Raw genomic sequence first — 19,920 nt, forward strand, 5'->3', positions numbered from 1 at the left:
GTGGGGCGCCCCCCACCCCTAGGGTTTCCAACCCTAGGCGCAGGGGGAGGCCCATGGGGGCGCACCAGCCCACTAGGGGCTGGTTACCCTCCCACTTCAGCCCATGGGGCCCTTCGGGATAGGTGGCCCCACATGGTGGACCCCCGGGACCCTTCCGGTGGTCCCGGTACAATACCGATTACCCCCGAAACTTTCCCGATGGCTGAAACTTGACTTCCTATATATAAATCTTCACCTTCGAACCATTCCGGGTGACGTCCGGGATCTCATCCAGGACTCCGAACAACTTTCGGGTTACCGTATACTAATATCTCAACAACCCTAGCGTCACCGAACATTAAGTGTGTAGACCCTACGGGTTCGGGACACACGCAGACATGACCGAGACGACTCTCCGGTCAATAACCAACAGCGGGATCTGGATACCCATGTTGGCTCCCACATGCTCCTTGATGATCTCATCCTATGAACCACGATGTCGAGGATTCAATCAATCTCGTATACAATTCCCTTTGTCAATCGGTACGTTACTTGCCCGACACTCGATCGTTGGTATCCTAATACCTCGTTCAATCTCGTTACCGGCAAGTCACTTTACTCGTACCGTAATGCATGATCCCGTGATTAACCACTTGGTCACATTGAGCTCATTATGATGATGCATTACCGAGTGGGCCCAGAGATACCTCTCCGTCATACAGAGTGAAAAATCCCAGTCTCGATTCGTGCCAACCCAACAGACACTTTCAGAGATACCCGTAGTGTACCTTTATAGTCACCCAGTTACGTTGTGATGTTTGGCACACCCAAAGCACTCCTACGGTATCCGGGAGTTGCACAATCTCATGGTCTAAGGAAATGATACTTGACATTCGGAAAAGCTATAGCAAACGAACTACACGATCTTTGAGCTATGCTTAGGATTGGGTCTTGTCCATCACATCATTCTCCTAATGATGTGATCCCGTTATCAATGACATCCAATGTCCATAGTCAGGAAACCATGATTATCTTTTGATCAACGAGCTAGTCAACTAGAGGCTCACTAGGGACGTGTTGTGGTCTGTGTATTCACACATGTATTACGATTTTTGGATAACACAATTATAGCATGAACAATAGACAATTATCATGAACAAGGAAATATAATAATAACCATTTTATTATTGCCTCTAGGGCATAGTTCCAACAATACATGCCTACATTACATTGATGAATTGGAGCTAGTTCTGTGTCACCCTATGTTATGACTGTTACATGATGAACCGCATCCGGCATAATTATCCATCACTGATCCGGTGCCTACGAGTTTTCCATATACTGGTTCTCGCTTATTTACTTTCCCGCTGCTACTGTTACAATCACTACAAAATACCAAAAACATTACTTTTGCTGTCTTTACTTTTGTTGCCGCTACCACCACTATCATATTACTTTGCTACTAAACACTTTGCTGCAGATACTAAGTTTCCAGGTGTGGTTGAATTGACAACTCAGCTGCTAATACTTGAGAATATTCTTTGGCTCCCCTTGTGTCGAATCAATAAATTTGGGTTAAATATTCTACCCTCGAAAACTGTTGCAATCCCCTATACTTGTGGGTTATCAAGATGCCATGGAGGATCAAGAAGTCACTTCTCGCTTCCGAGCTGGGTTCACGATGGGGGAACTACAGAGCTCAACTATTCCAAACTCGGTTATCCCTTCCAATGTTAGATTTCTTTCTTATGAAAATATGAAGAGGAGTGTCACTTGTTCTCCCGCAGCTATGCAACACCCTTGGGTGCAAGGAGCTTTAGCCGTCACAAGAAAGCTTCGTAAGGAAATAATGGACCTCAAGCAGCAAGTCAATAAGCTCGAGGAGGAGAACCGTATCCTGAGGGGAATCATCCCCAAGAATATTACACCAACAACAAAGAAGGAGACATAATCACATGGGTATGGGCACTCCCCTTGGCAACTGCCAAGCTTGGGGGAGGTGCCCCGGTATCGTATCACCATCACACTCCTATCTTTACCATTTTTCTTAGTTCGATCCTATTAGTAGTATCTTGATCTAGTAGAATAAAGTTTATGGCATGATCTAGTTTTGAGTTTTGCTTTATGATCTCTCTATGTAATCGAGTCCGTGAGCTATATAATAAAGATTAGTGTTGAGTCAAGGTCTTGATTATTTTGCCATGATCTTGAGTGAATAAAAGAAAAGAAGAAAAAGAATAAAAAGAAACAAAGAGTTCATATTGATCTAGTTGAGAGTAATGACTTCACATAAAAAGAGTATGATGATTAAAAGTTGTTGGGAGTTGGCAGACATAGCTTTGGTCATCATTGCAATTAATAGGAAGTAATAAGGAAAGAGAGGTTTCACATATAAATATACTATTATTGACATCCTTTATGATTGGGAGCACTCATTAAAATATGACATGCTAAAGAGTTGATGTTGGACAAGGAAGACAACGTAATGAGTTATGTTTTCTTATATCTGAGATAAATTATGTTGTCATGGGTCCTCCAACATGTTGAGCTTGCCTTTCCCCCTCATGCTAGCCAAATTCTCAGCACCAAGTAGAGATACTACGTGTGCTTCCAAATACCCTTAAACCAGTTTTGCCATGAGAGTCCACCATATCTACCTATGGATTGAGTAAGATCCTTCAAGTAAGTTGTCATCGGTTCAAAGCAATAAAAATTGCTCTAAATATGTATGATTGATTGGTATGGGAGAAATAAGCTTTATACGATCTTGTGATGTGGAAGAAATAAAAGCGATGGACTGCATAATAAAGGTTCATATCACAAGTGGCAATATAAAGTGAGTTCTTTCGCATTGAGATTTTGTGCATCCAACCATAAAAGCGCATTGCAACCTCTGCTTCCCTCTACGAAGGGTCTATCTTTTATTATTATCTTCTACCTTATGCAAGAGTCATGGTGATCTTCACCTTTCCTTTTTCATTTTATCCTTTGGCAAGCGCGGTATGTTGGAAAGATCCTTATATATGTACCTAATTGGATGTAGGGGAGCATGAGTAATTATTGTTGACATTACCCTTGAGGTAAAAGGTTGTGGGGCAAAACTATAAGCCCCTATCTTTCTCTGTGTCTGATTAAAACATCATAACCACAAGTGTTGCGTGAGTGTTAGCAATTATGAAGGACTAAATGATAGTTGAGTATGTGGACTTGCTTTTAAGCTCTGGCATAGACTCTTTCTGATGTTATGATAAATTGCAATTGCTTCAATGACTGAGATTATAGTTTGTTGGTTCTCAATAAAGTTTATCATTTGTACTTTTGCATTGTGAATGGATTATTACTTGAGCATAAGAAATCATATGACAATATCTACATATGTTGTTGTTATGAGAATAACCATGATGCCTTCATGTTCGTATTTCATTTTTATCGACACCTCTGCCTCTAAACATGGGGACATATTTATCGTTATCGGCTTTCGCTTGAGGACAAGCGAGGTCTAAGCTTGGGGGAGTTTATACGTCCATTTTGCATCAAGCTTTTATATCGATATTTATTGCATTATGGGTTGTTATTATGCATTATGTCACAATACTTATGGCTATTCTCTCTTATTTTACAAGGTTTACATAAGGAGGGAGAATGCCGGCAGCTGGAATTCTGGGCTGGAAAAGGAGCAAATATTAGAGACCTATTCTGCACAAATCCAAAAGTCCTGAAACTCCACGAAAGGCATTTTTGGAAATTATAAAAAATATCCAGCGGAAGAACTTCACTAGAGGGGGCCCACCTGTCCACGAGGGTGGGGGCGCGCCCTACCCCCCTGGGCGCGCCCCCCTACCTCGTGGGCCCCCTGTTGGCTCTCTAATTCCCATCTTCTACGATATGAGGTCTTTCGATGAGGAAAATATCATAAGCAACCTTTCAGGACGAGACTCTGCCGCCACGAGGCGGAACCTTGGCGGAACCAATCTAGGGCTCCGGCAGAGCTGTTCTGCCGAGGACACTTCCCTCCGGGAGGGGGAAATCATCGCCATCATCATCACCAACGCTCCTCTCATCGGGAGAGGGCAATCTCCATCAACATCTTCACCAGCACCATCTCATCTCAAAACCCTAGTTCATCTCTTGTATCCAATTCTTGTCTCCAAGTCCGGGATTGGTACTAGTAGGTTGCTAGTAGTGTTGATTACTCCTTGTAGTTTATGCTAGTTGGTTTAATTGGTGGAAGATCATATGTTCAGATCCTTTATGCATATTATTACCCCTCTAATTATGAACATGAATATGCTTTGTGAGTAGTTACGTTTGTTCGTGAGGACACGGGAGAAGTCTTGCTATTAGTAGTCATGTGAATTTGGTATTCGTTTGATATTTTGATGAGATGTATGTTGTCTAGCCTCTAGTGGTGTTATGTGAACGTCGACTACATAACACTTCACCATTATTTGGGCCTAGAGGAAGGCATTGAGAAGTAATAAGTAGATGATGGGTTGCTAGAGTGACAGAAGCTTAAACCCTAGTTTATGCGTTGCTTCGTAAGGGGCTGATTTGGATCCATATGTTTCATGATATGGTTAGGTTTACCTTAATACTTTTGTTGTAGTTGCGGATGCTTGCAATAGAGGTTAATCATAAGTGGGATGCTTGTTCAAGTAAGAACAGCACCCAAGCACCGGTCCACCCACATATCATATTATCAAAGTACCGAACGCGAATCATATGAACGTGATGAAAACTAGCTTGACGATATTCCCATGTGTCCTCGGGAGCGCTTTTCCTTATATAAGAGTTTGTCCAGGCTTGTCCTTTGCTACAAAAAGGATTGGGCCACCTTGTTGCACTTTATTTACTTTTGTTACTTGTTGCTCGTTGCAAATTATCTTATCACAAAACTATCTGTTACCACTTATTTCAGTACTTGCAGAGAATACCTTGCTGAAAACCGCTTATCATTTCCTTCTGCTCCTCGTTGGGTTCAACACTCTTACTTATCGAAAGGACTACGATAGATCCCCTATACTTGTGGGTCATCAGGCATTGACCCAGAAAAGTGTGTTCGGCTAGAGTAATCAAGCGTGTTGGAAAACGTGGTGCACCCCTGCAGGGAAGATCTTTATTCGAATACCGTGTCCACGGTAATGGACGTTCAGACTTATATCTTGATCTAATACAACTAGAAATGGATACTTAAGTTATGTGGCTCCGGGATTGCTTTCTCGCAGGGAGTCGAGGAGGGATCTCTGGGCATTTATTGTTATAACATGCTTGATAATTATAAACTGCTATTCTTTACTCTTCTACATGTTGCAAGACGCTTGGAGCTGCTTGAAGATGCTAGTCTTCAATAGGCTAGGCCTTCCCCTCTATTCTGGCATTCTGTAGTTCAGTCCACAGATACAGCCCTTTCATTTGATACTAATTCATACTTAGTATAGATATGATGCTTGCGAGTACTTTGGATGAGTACTCACGGTTGCTTTGCTACCCCTTTCCCCCTTCTTTCTTCTTTCCGGTTGATGCAACCAGATGGTGGATCCCTGGTGCCAGATGCCACCGCCGACGGATACTACTACATGGAGGCCACCGAAGACCAGGAGTAGTTAGGAGGTCCCAGGCAGGAGGCCTTGCCTCTTCAATCGTGTTGCTTTTGTGCTAGCCTTCTTAAGGCATCCTTGTTTAACTTATGTTTGTACTCATATATTGTTGCTTCCGCTGACTCTTGTGTATCGAGCTTGTATTTGAGCCCTCGAGGCCCCTGGCTTGTAATATAAAGCTTGTATTATTTTATTTGTGTCTAGAGTTGTGTTGTGATATCTTCCCGTGAGTCCCTGATCTTGGTCGTACACATTTGCGTGCATGATTAGTGTACGGTCGAGTCGGGGGCGTCACAAGTTGGTATCAGAGCCGACTGCCTGTAGGATCCCCCTTTCCAACTCCTTGGGCGAAGTTGAGTCTAGTCTTTGAAAAACTGATTTACTAACATGGCTGTGTGGCTTACGGGCCCACGACGCCATTGGGTGGTATTAGGATCTTTTACTCCTCGACCTTTACTCTGGGACTCTGATCTCTCTTCTATTCGGGTTAAATGGTTTTGCTAACTCTAACCTTAGGGTCTCGTGATCACATCCCTCCGGAGATTTGTATTATGCCTTTCTTGAATTGGAAGCCAGGATCTGCTTCACATTGTTCACGGGCCGCAGGATCCTTTTATCGAGGGCACCCTGCGTCATCCCTCACAGATTCCTCGCTCTAGTGGTTTTCTCCGATGTTGATGTAGCCTTTGCTATGTCCCGTTGTTGTATCCTTCCATCGCGTGCCACCGTGCCGCCTAGTATGTCTAGGATGATTCTCTCGTCCGAATTCATATTAACAACGTGTAAATGGCTCTATATATGTATATGTATGTCTTTAATGACTACTACTTTGTACATACTGCGCCTTTTCTCATTGTTCAAGTTACATCATGAATGACTCTATACACCTGCTCCACCCCTAGTTAAACTGCTCTCTAATGCTTCTAGCAAGATGGCTGACGATCCTCCACCTCCACCCTATATTGCCGCAATGCTGCAGCAGTTTGAGCTGAATTGTCAGTTTATGACTGGAGTACTGGCTCAGTTTCCAAACCAGAATGCTCATCAACAGCCTGCCCCAATAACACCGCCAGAATTTGTGCGCGTCAACACATCCATTTTCCACAACTCCACCAATCCTATGGATGCTAATGATTGGCTTCGTGACATACTGTTTGATATGGAGTCAGCTAATGTTGCCCCTGCCAGTTATGTCACCTTTGTGACATTTCACTTGAAGGGTCCAGCTACTCAATGGTGGGAAAGCCACAGGGGTATGCTGCCTACAGAGACTTTAAGCACCTGGCAGGAATTTCAGTTAGCCTTCCGTGCACGACACATTCCCCAAGGTATGATGGACCGGAAGAAGAAGGAGTTTCACAAACTCTCATAGGACACAATGACTGTGGATGAATATCAGAGGAAATTCCTTGAATTATCTCGCTATGCTGTGGATGACGTCTGCACTAATGCTCGCATGTATGAGAAATTCCGTGAAGGACAGTGTCCCGGTATAAACCTCGCATTGGTTGCTCATGATTGCGCAGACTTTGCGACGCTTGTCAGCCAAGCTTTCCGAGCTGAAACTAGTCTGACCGAGTACCAGGAATCGCTCAAGCGTACTCGAGATGTTGGCTCATCCTCGAGTCAGCCTGCTCAGAAACGTCGAGTCTGGATCCCACACAATGTTCAACATCGACCTGATCCAACACCAAGGCCGTCTTATGTTGCACCTCATCTGCCTCCGCCGACGAGACAACTAACGATTCAGGGTGGACAGTTGATACGTCCATTTTGCATCATGCTTTTATATCGATATTTATTGCAATATGGGCTGTTATTTCACGTTATGTCACAATACTTATGGCTATTCTCTCTTATTTTACAAGGTTTACATAAGGAGGGAGAATGCCGGCAGCTGGAATTCTGGGCTGGAAAAGGAGCAAATATTAGAGACATATTCTGCGCAACTCCAAAAGTCCTGAAACTCCACGGAATATCTTAAAATAAATTAAAAAAATCATCGCCAAAGATGAAGTCCAGGGGGCCCACACCCTGCTCGCGAGGGTGGGGGCCGCCCCCCCCTCCTAGGGTGCGCCCCCTACCTCGTGGGCCCCCTGGTGGGTCTCCGACGTCCATCTTCTGCTATATGAAGTCTTTCGATGAGAAAAAAATCAGAGGCAACCTTTCGGGACGAGACTCCGCCGCCGCGAGGCGAAACCAATCTAGAGCTCCGGCGGAGCTGTTCTACCGGGGATACTTCCCTCCGGGAGGGGGAAATCATCACCATCGTCATCACCAACGCTCCCCTCATCGGGAGAGGGCAATCTCCATCAACATCTTCACCAGCACCATCTCATCTCCAAACCCTAGTTCATCTCTTGTATCCAATTCTTGTCTCAAAGTCCGGGATTGGTGCTAGTAGTGTTGATTACTCCTTGTAGTTGATGCTAGTTGGTTTATTTGGTGGAAGATCATATGTTCAGATCCTTTATGCATATTATTACCCCTCTGATTATGAACGTTTGTTCCTGAGGACAAGGGAGAAGTCTTGCTATTAGTAGTCATGTGAATTGGTATTCGTTTGATATTTTGATAAGATGTATGTTGTCTCTCTTCTAGTGGTGTTATGTGAACGTCGATTACATAACACTTCACCATTATTTGGGCCAAGAGGAAGGCATTGGGAAGTAATAAGTAGATAATGGGTTGCTAGAGTGACAGAAGCTTAAACCCTAGTTTATGCGTTGCTTCGTAAGGGGCTGATTTGGATCCATATGTTTCATGCTATGGTTAGGTTTACCTTAATACTTTTGTTGTAGTTGCGGATGCTTGCAATAGAGGTTAATCATAAGTGGGATGCTTGTTCAAGTAAGAGCAGCACCCAAGCACCGGTCCACCCACATATCAAATTATCAAAGTACCGAATGTGAATCATATGAACGTGATGAAAACTAGCTTGATGATATTCCCATGTGTCCTCGGGAGCGCTTTTCCTATTATAAGAGTTTGTTCCGGCTTGTCCTTTGCTATAAAAAAGATTGGGCCACCTTGCTGCACTTTATTTACTTTTGTTACTTGTTGCTCGTTACAATTTATCTTGTCACAAAACTATCTGTTACCACTTATTTCAGTACTTGCAGAGAATACCTTGCTGAAAACCGCTTATCATTTCCTTCTGCTCCTCGTTGGGTTCGACACTCTTACTTATCGAAAGGACTAAGATAGATCCCCTATACTTGTGGGTCATCAAGACTCTTTTCTGGCGCCGTTGCCGGGAAGTGTAGCGCCTTTGGTAGGTGGAATTTGGTAAGGAAAATTTTATATAGTGTGCTAAAATTTACTGTCACTTGTTACTATGGACAGTAATTCTCTGAGGGGCTTTTTCGGGGTATCTTCGCCCCGTCCAATAGAGCAAAGAGTTGCTCCTCAACCTACTGAACCTATTGAAAATGAAACTCCTTTTGAATTTCCTTCGGGTATGATGGAAAGACTGCTAGCTAACTCTTTTACAGGAGATGGAACAAAGCATCCTGATCAGCACTTATTATATGTGGATGAAGTTTGTGGATTATTTAAGCTTGCAGGTGTACCCGATGATGTTGCTAAGAAGAAGGTCTTCCCTTTATCTTTGAAGGAAGACGCATTGATATGGTATAGGCTATGTGATGGGGGATCGTGGGACTATAAAAGATTGAAATTGGAATTTCATCAAAAGTATTACCCTATGCATCTTGTTCATCGTGATCGCAATTATATATATATAATTTCTGGCCTCGCGAAGGAGAAAGCATCGCTCAAGCTTGGGGGAGGCTTAAATCAATGTTATATTCATGCCCCAATCGTGAGCTCCCGAGAGAAATGATTATGCAAAGTTTTTATGCTCGGCTTTCTGAAAATAATCGCACCATGCTCGATACTTCTTGTGCTGGCTCTTTTATGATGAAGACTATTGAATTCAGATGGAATTTATTGGATAGAATTAAATGCAACTCTGAAGATTGGGACCTCGACAAAGGTAAGGAGTCAGGTATGACACCTAAGTTTGATTGTGTTAAATCTTTTATGGATACCGATATTTTCCATAAGTTTAGCACTAAATATGGACTTGACTCTGAGATAGTAGCTTCTTTCTGTGAATCTTTTGCTACTTATGTTGATCTCCCTAAGGAGAAGTGGTTTAAATATCATCCTCCTATAGAAGTAAAAGTAGTTGCACCTATTAAAGTTGAAGAAAAGACTGTCATTTATAATGATCCTATTGTTCCTACTTCTTATGTTGAGAAACCACCTTTCCCTGTTAGAGTAAAGGATCATGCTAAAGCTTCAACTGTTGTTCGTAAAAGCAATATCAGAACTTATGTACCCCCTGAGCAAGTTACAGTAGAACCTAATATTGCTATTGTTAAAGATCTCTTATCTCATAATATTGATGGGCATGTTATTCAATTCAATGGTGAAACTGCTAGAATTGCTAAACCTTGTGATAAAGATAAACATAGACCTGTGGTAGGCGTGCCTGTTATTTCTGTTAAAATAGGAGATCATTGTTATCATGGCTTATGTGATATGGGTGCTAGTGCTAGTGCTATACCTCACGACTTATATACGAAGAAATTAAGAATGAAATTGCACCTGCTAAGTTAGAAGGAATTGATGTCACAATTAAACTTGCCAATAGAGATACTATTTCACCAATTGGGATTGTTAGAGATGTTGAAGTCTTGTGTAGGAAAACTAAATATCCCTCTGATTTTCTTGTTCTTACTTCTCCACAAGATAGCTTTTGTCCCATTATATTTGGTAGACCCTTCTTGAACACTGTTAATGCTAAGATAGATTGTGAAAAGAATGTTGTTACTATTCACTTGGATGATATGGTTCATGAGTTTAATTTCTCTAAATTTAGTAAACAACATCATGAGGAAGAATTGCCTAGTAAGGATGATATTATTGGTCTTACTTCTATTGCCATACCTCCTAGTGATCCTTTAGAACACTATTTGCTAGACCATGAAAATAACATGTTCATGAATGAAAGAAGGGAAATAGATGAAGTATTCTTTAAATAGGAACCTATTCTGCAACACAATTTGCCTGTTGAAATTTTAGGGGATCCCCCTCCACCCAAGGGTGATCCCGTGTTTGAGCTTAAACCGTTGTCTGATAATCTTAAATATGCTTATCTTGATGAAAAGAAGATATATCCTGTTATTATTAGTGCTAACCTTTCAGAGCATGAAGAAGAAGGAATATTGAAAACTCTGAAGAAGCATCGTGTTGCTATTGGATACACTCTTGATGATCTTAAGGGCATTAGTCCCACTCTATGTCAACATAAAATAAATCTGGAAGCAGATGCCAAACCAGTTTGTGATCCTCAACGACGTCTGAATCCTAAAATGAAAGAAGTGGTAAGAAAAGAAATACTCAAGCTTCTGGAGGCAGGTATAATTTATCCCGTTGCTGATAGTCAGTGGGTAAGTCCTGTCCATTGTGTCCCTAAGAAGGGAGGTATTACTGTTGTTCCTAATGATAAAGATGAATTGATGCCCCGACCCCCGCCGGACTCCACCCCCGCCGCCCCCGCGCCCCACCCCCGCCGCCCCCGTGCCCCCGTGCCCCCACCCCCGCCGCCCCGACCCTCAACGTCTTCGCCTTCCTCCTCGCCGTCGGCGCCGAGCAGCGACGTAGCACCGTACGCCCCCCCGACCCTCTTCCTCCCCTTCCCCATCCTCCTCCTCCCCTTGCCCACCGCCTGCGCCGGGGCTGACGGCCCCTTCTCTGTCTCGCAGGGCAAGGTCTCCGGCGCCTCTACGACACCGACGCCTCACCGTCGATCCGCGTCACCTCGTCAACCCCGGCCCCGCACGAGCTCGCCATCGTCTTCCTCTCGGTGAGCTGCACCGGTTCCCCTCCCCCCCCCCTTTCTGTTAACTGAACATTGTCAGGTTTAGGTTCTGTTAACTGAAAAAGTTTAGATTCAGAAACATTGTTGGACTGATAGGAAGTTTGTTGAACAGAGCAATCTACACCTGTAATTTCTACTGTTATGCCTTTGTTACTCCAGTCAAAATTTTCCTGTCAAAATTTTCAGTCAAGCACAACTGATCATGTAACTTGAGACCTTGCCCTGCGGCATTATAATGTTTGATGCCTGCATCAACACTTCTCTGTACTGCATGCGGTTGTTATAGTTGAGGGTCAAAAGTAGGGGTTAGCTTTAACATGATTCACTAGTGCTTTCATCACAGAACACATTCTTTGAAAAGGCGATATTCTAAAGTCGATGCTTTCTCGGGATGGGAATAATAGTCTGAAATACACCTGATGGAAACCTTTGTTGATTGTGATCTCTGCACATGTTTAATGTCTATGTTGTTGTGCGGCTGTTATGTGTGTCTATGTCGGTGAGCTTGTGTTATGCACTTCTGCGTTTGACAAGTAATGACTTGCAAAGATGATGATCATCTTGCTAGTTTGCTGGGTTTTGTCTCCGACCATTGTGTCGTGATGAATTTGCAGGTACCCTGAGAGGCCCTTGAGTTTGCCGGAATGTCGATTAACTTCCATTCCGGCAAATTTGGGTACTCCATATGTCCTATTTTCAGCAAAGGTCATGCTGAAATTTTCCGTGAATTTTAGCATGACTTTGCTAAAAATAGGACATATGGGGTACTTGCGACTAATGCATGGGTCGGGGTATCTTAGTACTTAATTAAGTAGGATCAACTGCCCCTTTATTCTTGCTGCATTAAACCATAGGTTTTATGGTGCCTCGGTGTCGATAAGAACCTACATGATGAAAGCTTAGGATTTTAGGGTGCCTCGGCGTCGACAAACCCTAAATGATAAAACCTTGGCTTTTAGGGTGCCTCGGTGTCGATAAGAACCTAAATGATGATAGCTTAGGCTTTTAGGGTGCCTCGGTGTCGACAAACCCTAAATGATAAAAGCTTAGCTTTTAGGATGCCTCAGTGTCGACAAACCCTAAATGATAAAAGCTTAGCTTTTAGGATGCCTCAGTGTCGACAAACCCTAAATTATGTAGTTTTGAATTATGGACGTAGGATATGTCGTCATCGGACGACGAAAGTCTCCCGGGGGAGTGCGACTAGTGCCACGACGATCGAGGTCTGTGCGACATGCCTCACCTAGACGATGATCGGCGCTTCAGCATTAAGCTCGAGGAGACCCTCGAAGTTGAAACGGTACACAACGACGACAGGTGTTATTTTCATAATTAAGCATGACTTCAACTATTTCAACGTGTAATTTTCATGTTTTACAATTCGATTATAGCTTATCCCATGCCATGCAAGACGCTATGTCTTGGAGAGGATGGATTTTGAAGACCATGAAATTTCTGAAACAAAGAAAATTCACCTAAGGACTCATCACGATGTGGACTTTGAAGTAAATCTATATAATTCTGAGAGCATAACCCATTTTGGTTGCAAAAATTGGGAAGCATTTTGCAAGGTGTATGGTTTTGATGAGGGTATGCTTATCACCATGGATCTTGGTAATCCTGACATCAACCAAGACAATATGGACATTTGGGTCCTTGTTGATACGCCTCCAGTTCTACCGCTATGTGAGTTTCTCAAACATAGTTATTAGCTAATTTATATTGTTTATTTCAAAATAGTTGACAGCTTATTTCCATTGACAGCTTATTTTTATTGTTCAAAGAATGTGCGGGAGATGGTAGACAAAACCCACTACACCGATGGCTCCGATTAACAACTTACAAGGAGAAAAATCATCTGGTCGGATTTTGTACTGACATTGAGAATTACAATATCCACAATCAAACTCCTCAACATTATGGTAAATACGTGCCACTAGTGCATGTGTTCAACTACGGTAACTACCATGGAGATACCCTGGTAAGATTTTTACTATTACGACATCCGTGCATCTTTTGCATACTTCTAAAACTAGTACATCATTGCTAACTATGAAGTTATTACTATGTTTTTCAATAGATAATCCCAAAGAATTGTGTGACTCATTTGATGTATAAGAAAGGTAGTCTTAATGTTTTGAACATACAGCCAGGTCATCCTACGAATCTCAACTATCCATACAAGATTTCTAAAAGAAGTGGAGACATGAAAATCAAAGGATGGAAAAAATGTATGGACAGTCGTAAGGAGGTTCTTGGAAGCAAAAGGAAGCGAAGCGCAAGAATTGGAGACGGGATGTTCTCCATTCTCCATAATGGAGAGTCAGGGTCTATATTGTTTTATGCTATTTTAGCTTAAATAGGGTATTTAGGTCCTGCCTAATACTGATGATCATGTGCTAAGAACAATTAAGTAGGGTTGGTTCGATGACTATCAAGATGATGATCGTATGACTTGTTATTAATAATGAGTAGAAGTTGTATGATGATGATTAGTAGGACTTGTTAGGATTAGTATTACTTCCGACAAACTCGCTACTCGCGGTCTCGAGACTTGTAATGTTCTATCTTTTGAATTAGGAGACTAATATGATGAATTGTATTCGGAGACTAATCTTCTATTGTATTCGATGAATCTGCTCTTGTTGTGGGGTGTTGTCTATATTCTGTCCAATAATATATTTTGTAACCTGTGCAAAATTCAAAAAAGTAAAAAAACTAATATTCATACTAATGGCGCATCACCCAACAGTACGCCATTAGTATGCCAGATACTAATGGCGCATGGTGTTGTATACTAATGGCGCACTACGTGGTGCGTCATTAGTATACCAGATACTAATGGCGCACCGGTGGTGCGCCATTAGTAAGAAATACTAGTGGCATGATACTAATGGCGCACCAGTAGTGCGCCATTAGTAGGCAAAACTGGTGCGCCATTAGTAGCCCTTTTCCTAGTAGTGTACAAGAATTTGATTTGCATATCGTTGATAGAAAAGGAGCTGAGAACCCCATTGGAGATAACTTATCTAGGTTAGAAAATGTTCTTGATGACCCACTATCTATTAATGGTAGCTTTCCTGATGAACAATTAAATGTTATAAGTAATTCTCGTAGCACTCCTTGGTATGCTGATTATGCTAATTATATTGTTGCTAAGTTTATACCACCTAGTTTCACATACCAACAAAAGAAAAAGTTTTTCTATGATTTACGACATTACTTTTGGGATGACCCACATCTTTATAAAGAAGGAGTAGATGGTGTTATTAGACGTTGTGTACCTGAGCATGAATAGGAACAGATCCTACGCAAGTGTCACTCCGAAGCTTATGGAGGACACCACGTTGGAGACAGAACTGCACATAAGGTATTGCAATCTGGTTTTTATTGGCCTACTCTTTTCAAGGATGCCCGTAAGTTTGTCTTGTCTTGTGATGAATGTCAAAGAATTGGTAATGTTAGTAGACGTCAAGAAATGCCTATGAATTATTCTCTTGTTATTGAACCGTTTGATGTCTGGGGCTTTGATTATATGGGACCTTTTCCTGCCTCTAATGGATATACACATATTTTAGTTGCTGTTGATTAAGTTACTAAGTGGGTAGAAGCTATTCCAACTAGTAGTGCTGATCATAACACCTCTATTAAAATGCTTAAGTTATTTTTCCGAGGTTTGGAGTCCCTAGATATTTAATGACTGATGGTGGTTCACATTTTATTCATGGTGCTTTCTGTAAAATGCTTGCTAAATATGATGTTAATCATAGAATCGCATCTCCTTATCACCCACAGTCTAGTGGTCAAGTAGAATTGAGCAATAGAGAGCTCAAATTAATTTTGCAAAAGACTGTTAATAGGTCTAGAAAGAATTGGTCCAAGAAACTTGATGATGCATTATGGGCTTATAGAACTGCATATAAAAATCCTATGGGTATGTCTCCATATAAAATGGTTTGTGGAAAAGCATGTCACTTACCTCTCGAACTAGAACATAAGGCATATTGGGCTATTAAAGAGCTCAACTATGATTTCAAACTTGCCGGTGAAAAGAGGTTATTTGATATTAGCTCACTTGATGAATGGAGGACCCAAGCTTATGAAAATGCCAAGTTATTTAAAGAAAAGATAAAAGATGGCATGACAAAAGGATACAAAAGCGTGAGTTTAATGTAGGTGATTATGTATTGCTATACAACTCTCGTTTAAGATTTTTTGCAGGAAAACTTCTCTCTAAATGGGAAGGCCCCCATGTTATCGAGGAGGTCTATCGTTCCGGTGCAATAAAAATCAACAACTTTGAAGGCACAAATCCGAAGGTGGTAAACGGACAAAGAATCAAACATTATATCTCAGGTAATCCCATAAATGTTGAAACCAATATTATTAAAACCGTAACCCCGGAGGAATACATAAGAGACACTTTCCAGAACGTTTCAGACCCTGAAAAGGAATAAGTATGTGGTACGGTAAGTAAACCGACTCCAAAACAATTTTTAAGGCAATATTTCTCCGTTTTGGAATATTTAGAAAAATAGAAAAATAAGTAGCAGTCCAGGAAGGACACGAGGGCCCCACAAGGGTGGTGGGCGCGCCCTACCCCTCTGGGCGCGCCCCCCTACCTCGTGAGCACCTCGTGTGCCCTCCGGACTCCATTTTCTTGCACGATACGTATTTTGGTCGGTAAAAATTCATTATATATTCTCCCGAAGGTTTTGACTCCTGTATCACGCAAATATCCTATGTTTTCATTTCGAGTTGTCCCGTTGCAGATTAAATCAACATGTCTTCCCAGGATTCGGAAGGAGAAAGCTATGTGGATGATTACTTAGCAAATCCCAAGGTCTATGGAGATGTGGAACACGATGGTTGGACCACGGAGGAAGAAGAGGATTATGAACCCAAGGGGAAGGAGGAGACGAGCTCAGATGAAGATGAAGCCCCATTACCTCAACCTGGGGACATGCACGTGGAGTTCAAAAAGTCAAGTCTCCCTGATAGGGTAAAGAAACCCAAGTTCGATTTTATTCCTTTTTGTCTCTTGCGGGAAAACAAGCAGGACCTATGCAAAAAGATATTAACCCTGGAATGGGAGATTGATGATCTGAGGGATCAAAATGTTGTTCTCAAGCGCAAATTAAGGGAGAAGTCTAAGCTTGCTTCAACAACAAAACCTCCACCACCTTCTCCAATAACAAAGAAGGAGATATAATCACATGGGTATGGGCACTCCCCTTGGCAACTGCCAAGCTTGGGGGAGGTGCCCCGGTATCGTATCACAATCACAACTCCTATCTTTACCGTTTTTCTTAGTTCGATCCTATTAGTAGTATCTTGATCTAGTAGAATAAAGTTTATGGCATGATCTAGTTTTGAGTTTTGCTTTATGATCTCTCTTTGTAATCGAGTTCGTGAGCTATATATAATAAAGATTAGTGTTGAGTCAAGGGCCTGATTATTTTGCCATGATCTTGGGTGAATAAAAGAAAAGATAAAAAGAATAAAAAGAAACAAAAAGTTCATATTGATATTATTGAGAGTAATGACTTCACATAGAAAGAGTATGATGATTAGAAGTTGTTGGGAGTTGGCAGACATAGCTTTGGTCATCGTTGCAATTAATAGGAAGTAATAAGGAAAGAGAGGTTTCACATATAGATATATTATCATTGACATCTTTTATGATTGGAAGCACTCACTAAAATATGACATGCTAAAGAGTTGATGTTGGACAAGGAAGACAACGTAATGAGTTATGTCTTTCTTATATCTGAGATAAAGTATGTTGTCATGGATCCTCTAACTTGTTGAGCTTGCCTTTCCCCCTCATGCTAGCCAAATTCTCAGCACTAAGTAGAGATACTACTTGTGCCTCCAAATACCCTTAAACCAGTTTTGCCATGAGAGTCCACCATATCTACCTATGGATTAAGTAAGATCCTTCAAGTAAGTTGTCATCGGTGCAAAGCAATAAAAATTGCTCTAAATATGTATGATTGGTTGGTGTGGGAGAAATAAGCTTTATACGATCTTGTGATGTGGAAGTAATAAAAGCGACAGACTGCATAATAAAGGTTCACATCACAAGGGGCAATATAAACTGACGTTCTTTCGCATTGAGATTTTGTGCATCCAACCATAAAAGCGCATGGCAACCTCTGCTTCCCTCTGCGAAGGGCCTATCTTTTATTATTATCTTCTACCTTACACAAGAGTCATGGTGATCTTCACCTTTTCTTTTTCATTTTATCCTTTGGCAAGCTCAGCATGTTGGAAAGAACATGATATATATATCTAATTGGATGTAGGGGAGCATGAACCATTATTGTTGACATTACCCTTGAGGTAAAAGGTTGTGGGGTAAAACTATAAGCCCCTATCTTTCTCTATGTCCGATTAAAACTCCGTAACCACAAGTATCGCGTGAGTGTTAGCAATTATGAAGGACTAGATGATAGTTGAGTATGTGGACTTGCTTTTAAGCTCTGACATAGACTCTTTCCGATGTTATGATAAATTGCAATTGTTTCGATGACTGAGATTATAGTTCGTTGGAGCCCAATAAGGTTTATGATTTATACTTCTGCTTTGTGAATAGATCATCGCTTGAATATAAGTAATCATATGACAAAATCTATATATGTTGCTGTTATGAGAATAATCATGATGCCTTCATGTCCGTATTTTATTTTTATCGACGCCTCTACCTCTAAACATGAGGACATATTTATTGTTATTGGCTTTTTGCTTGAGGATAAGCGAGGTCTAAGCTTGGGGGAGTTGATACGTCCATTTTGCATCATGCTTTTATATCGATATTTATTGCATTATGGGCCGTTATTTCACGTTATGTCACAATACTTATGGCTATTCTCTCTTATTTTACAAGGTTTACATAAGGAGGGAGAATGCCGGCAGCTGGAATTCTGGGCTGGAAAAGGAGCAAATATTAGAGACCTATTCTGCAAAACTCCAAAAGTCCTGAAACTCCATGGAATATCTTAAAATAAATAAAGAAAAATCCTCGCCAAAGATGAAGTCCAGGGGGCCCACACCCTGCTCACGAGGGTGGGGGCGCCCCCCCCCCTCCTAGGGCACGCCCCCCTACCTCGTGGGCCCCCTGGTGGGTCTCCGACGTCCATCTTCTGCTATATGAAGTCTTTCGATGAGAAAAAAATCGGAGGCAACCTTTCGGGACGAGACTCCGCCGCCACGAGGCGGAACCAATCTAGAGCTCTGGCGGAGCTGTTCTGCCGGGTATACTTCCCTCTGGGAGGGGGAAATCATCACCATCGTCATCACCAACGCTCCTCTCATCGGGAGAGGGCAATCTCCATTAACATCTTCACCAGCACCATCTCATCTCCAAACCCTAGTTCATCTCTTGTATCCAATTCTTGTCTCAAAGTCCGGGATTGGTGCTAGTAGTGTTGATTACTCCTTGTAGTTGATGCTAGTTGGTTTATTTGGTGGAAGATCATATGTTCAGATCCTTTATGCATATTATTACCCCTATGATTATGAACATGAATATGCTTTGTGAGTAATTACGTTTGTTCCTGAGGACAAGGGAGAGGTCTTGCTATTAGTAGTCATGTGAATTTTGTATTCATTTGATATTTTGATAAGATGTATGTTGTCTATCTTCTAGTGGTGTTATGTGAACGTCGACTACATAACACTTCACCATTATTTGGGCCTAGAGGAAGGCATTGGGAAGTAATAAGTAGATGATGGGTTCCTAGAGTGACAGAAGCTTAAACCCTAGTTTATGCGTTGCTTCGTAAGGGGCTGATTTGGATCCATATGTTTCATGCTATGGTTAGGTTTACCTTAATACTTTTATTGTAGTTGCGGATGCTTGCAATAGAGGTTAATCATAAGTGGGATGCTTGTTCAAGTAAGAGCAGCACCCAAGCACCGGTCCACCCACATATCAAATTATCAAAGTACCGAACGCGAATCATATGAACGTGATGAAAAGTAGCTTGACGATATTCCCATGTGTCCTCGGGAGCGCTTTTCCTATTATAAGAGTTTGTTCCGGCTTGTCCTTTGCTACAAAAAGGATTGGGCCACCTTGCTGCACTTCATTTACTTTTGTTACTTGTTGCTCGTTACAATTTATCTTGTCACAAAACTATCTGCTACCACTTATTTCAGTACTTGCAGAGAATACATTGCTGAAAACTGCTTATCATTTCCTTCTGCTCCTCGTTGGGTTCGACACTCTTACTTATCGAAAGGACTACGATAGATCCCCTATACTTGTGGATCATCAAGACTCTTTTCTGGCGCCGTTACCGGGGAGTGTAGCCCCTTTGGTAGGTGGAATTTGGTAAGGAAAAATTTATATAGTGTGTTGAAATTTACTGTCACTTGTTACTATGGAAAGTAATTCTCTGAGGGGCTTGTTCGGGGTATCTTCGCCCCGTCCAATAGACATCATTCTTG

This window comes from Triticum urartu, chromosome 3, assembly GCF_003073215.2.
Source record: "Triticum urartu cultivar G1812 chromosome 3, Tu2.1, whole genome shotgun sequence".
Taxonomy (NCBI): domain Eukaryota; kingdom Viridiplantae; phylum Streptophyta; class Magnoliopsida; order Poales; family Poaceae; genus Triticum; species Triticum urartu.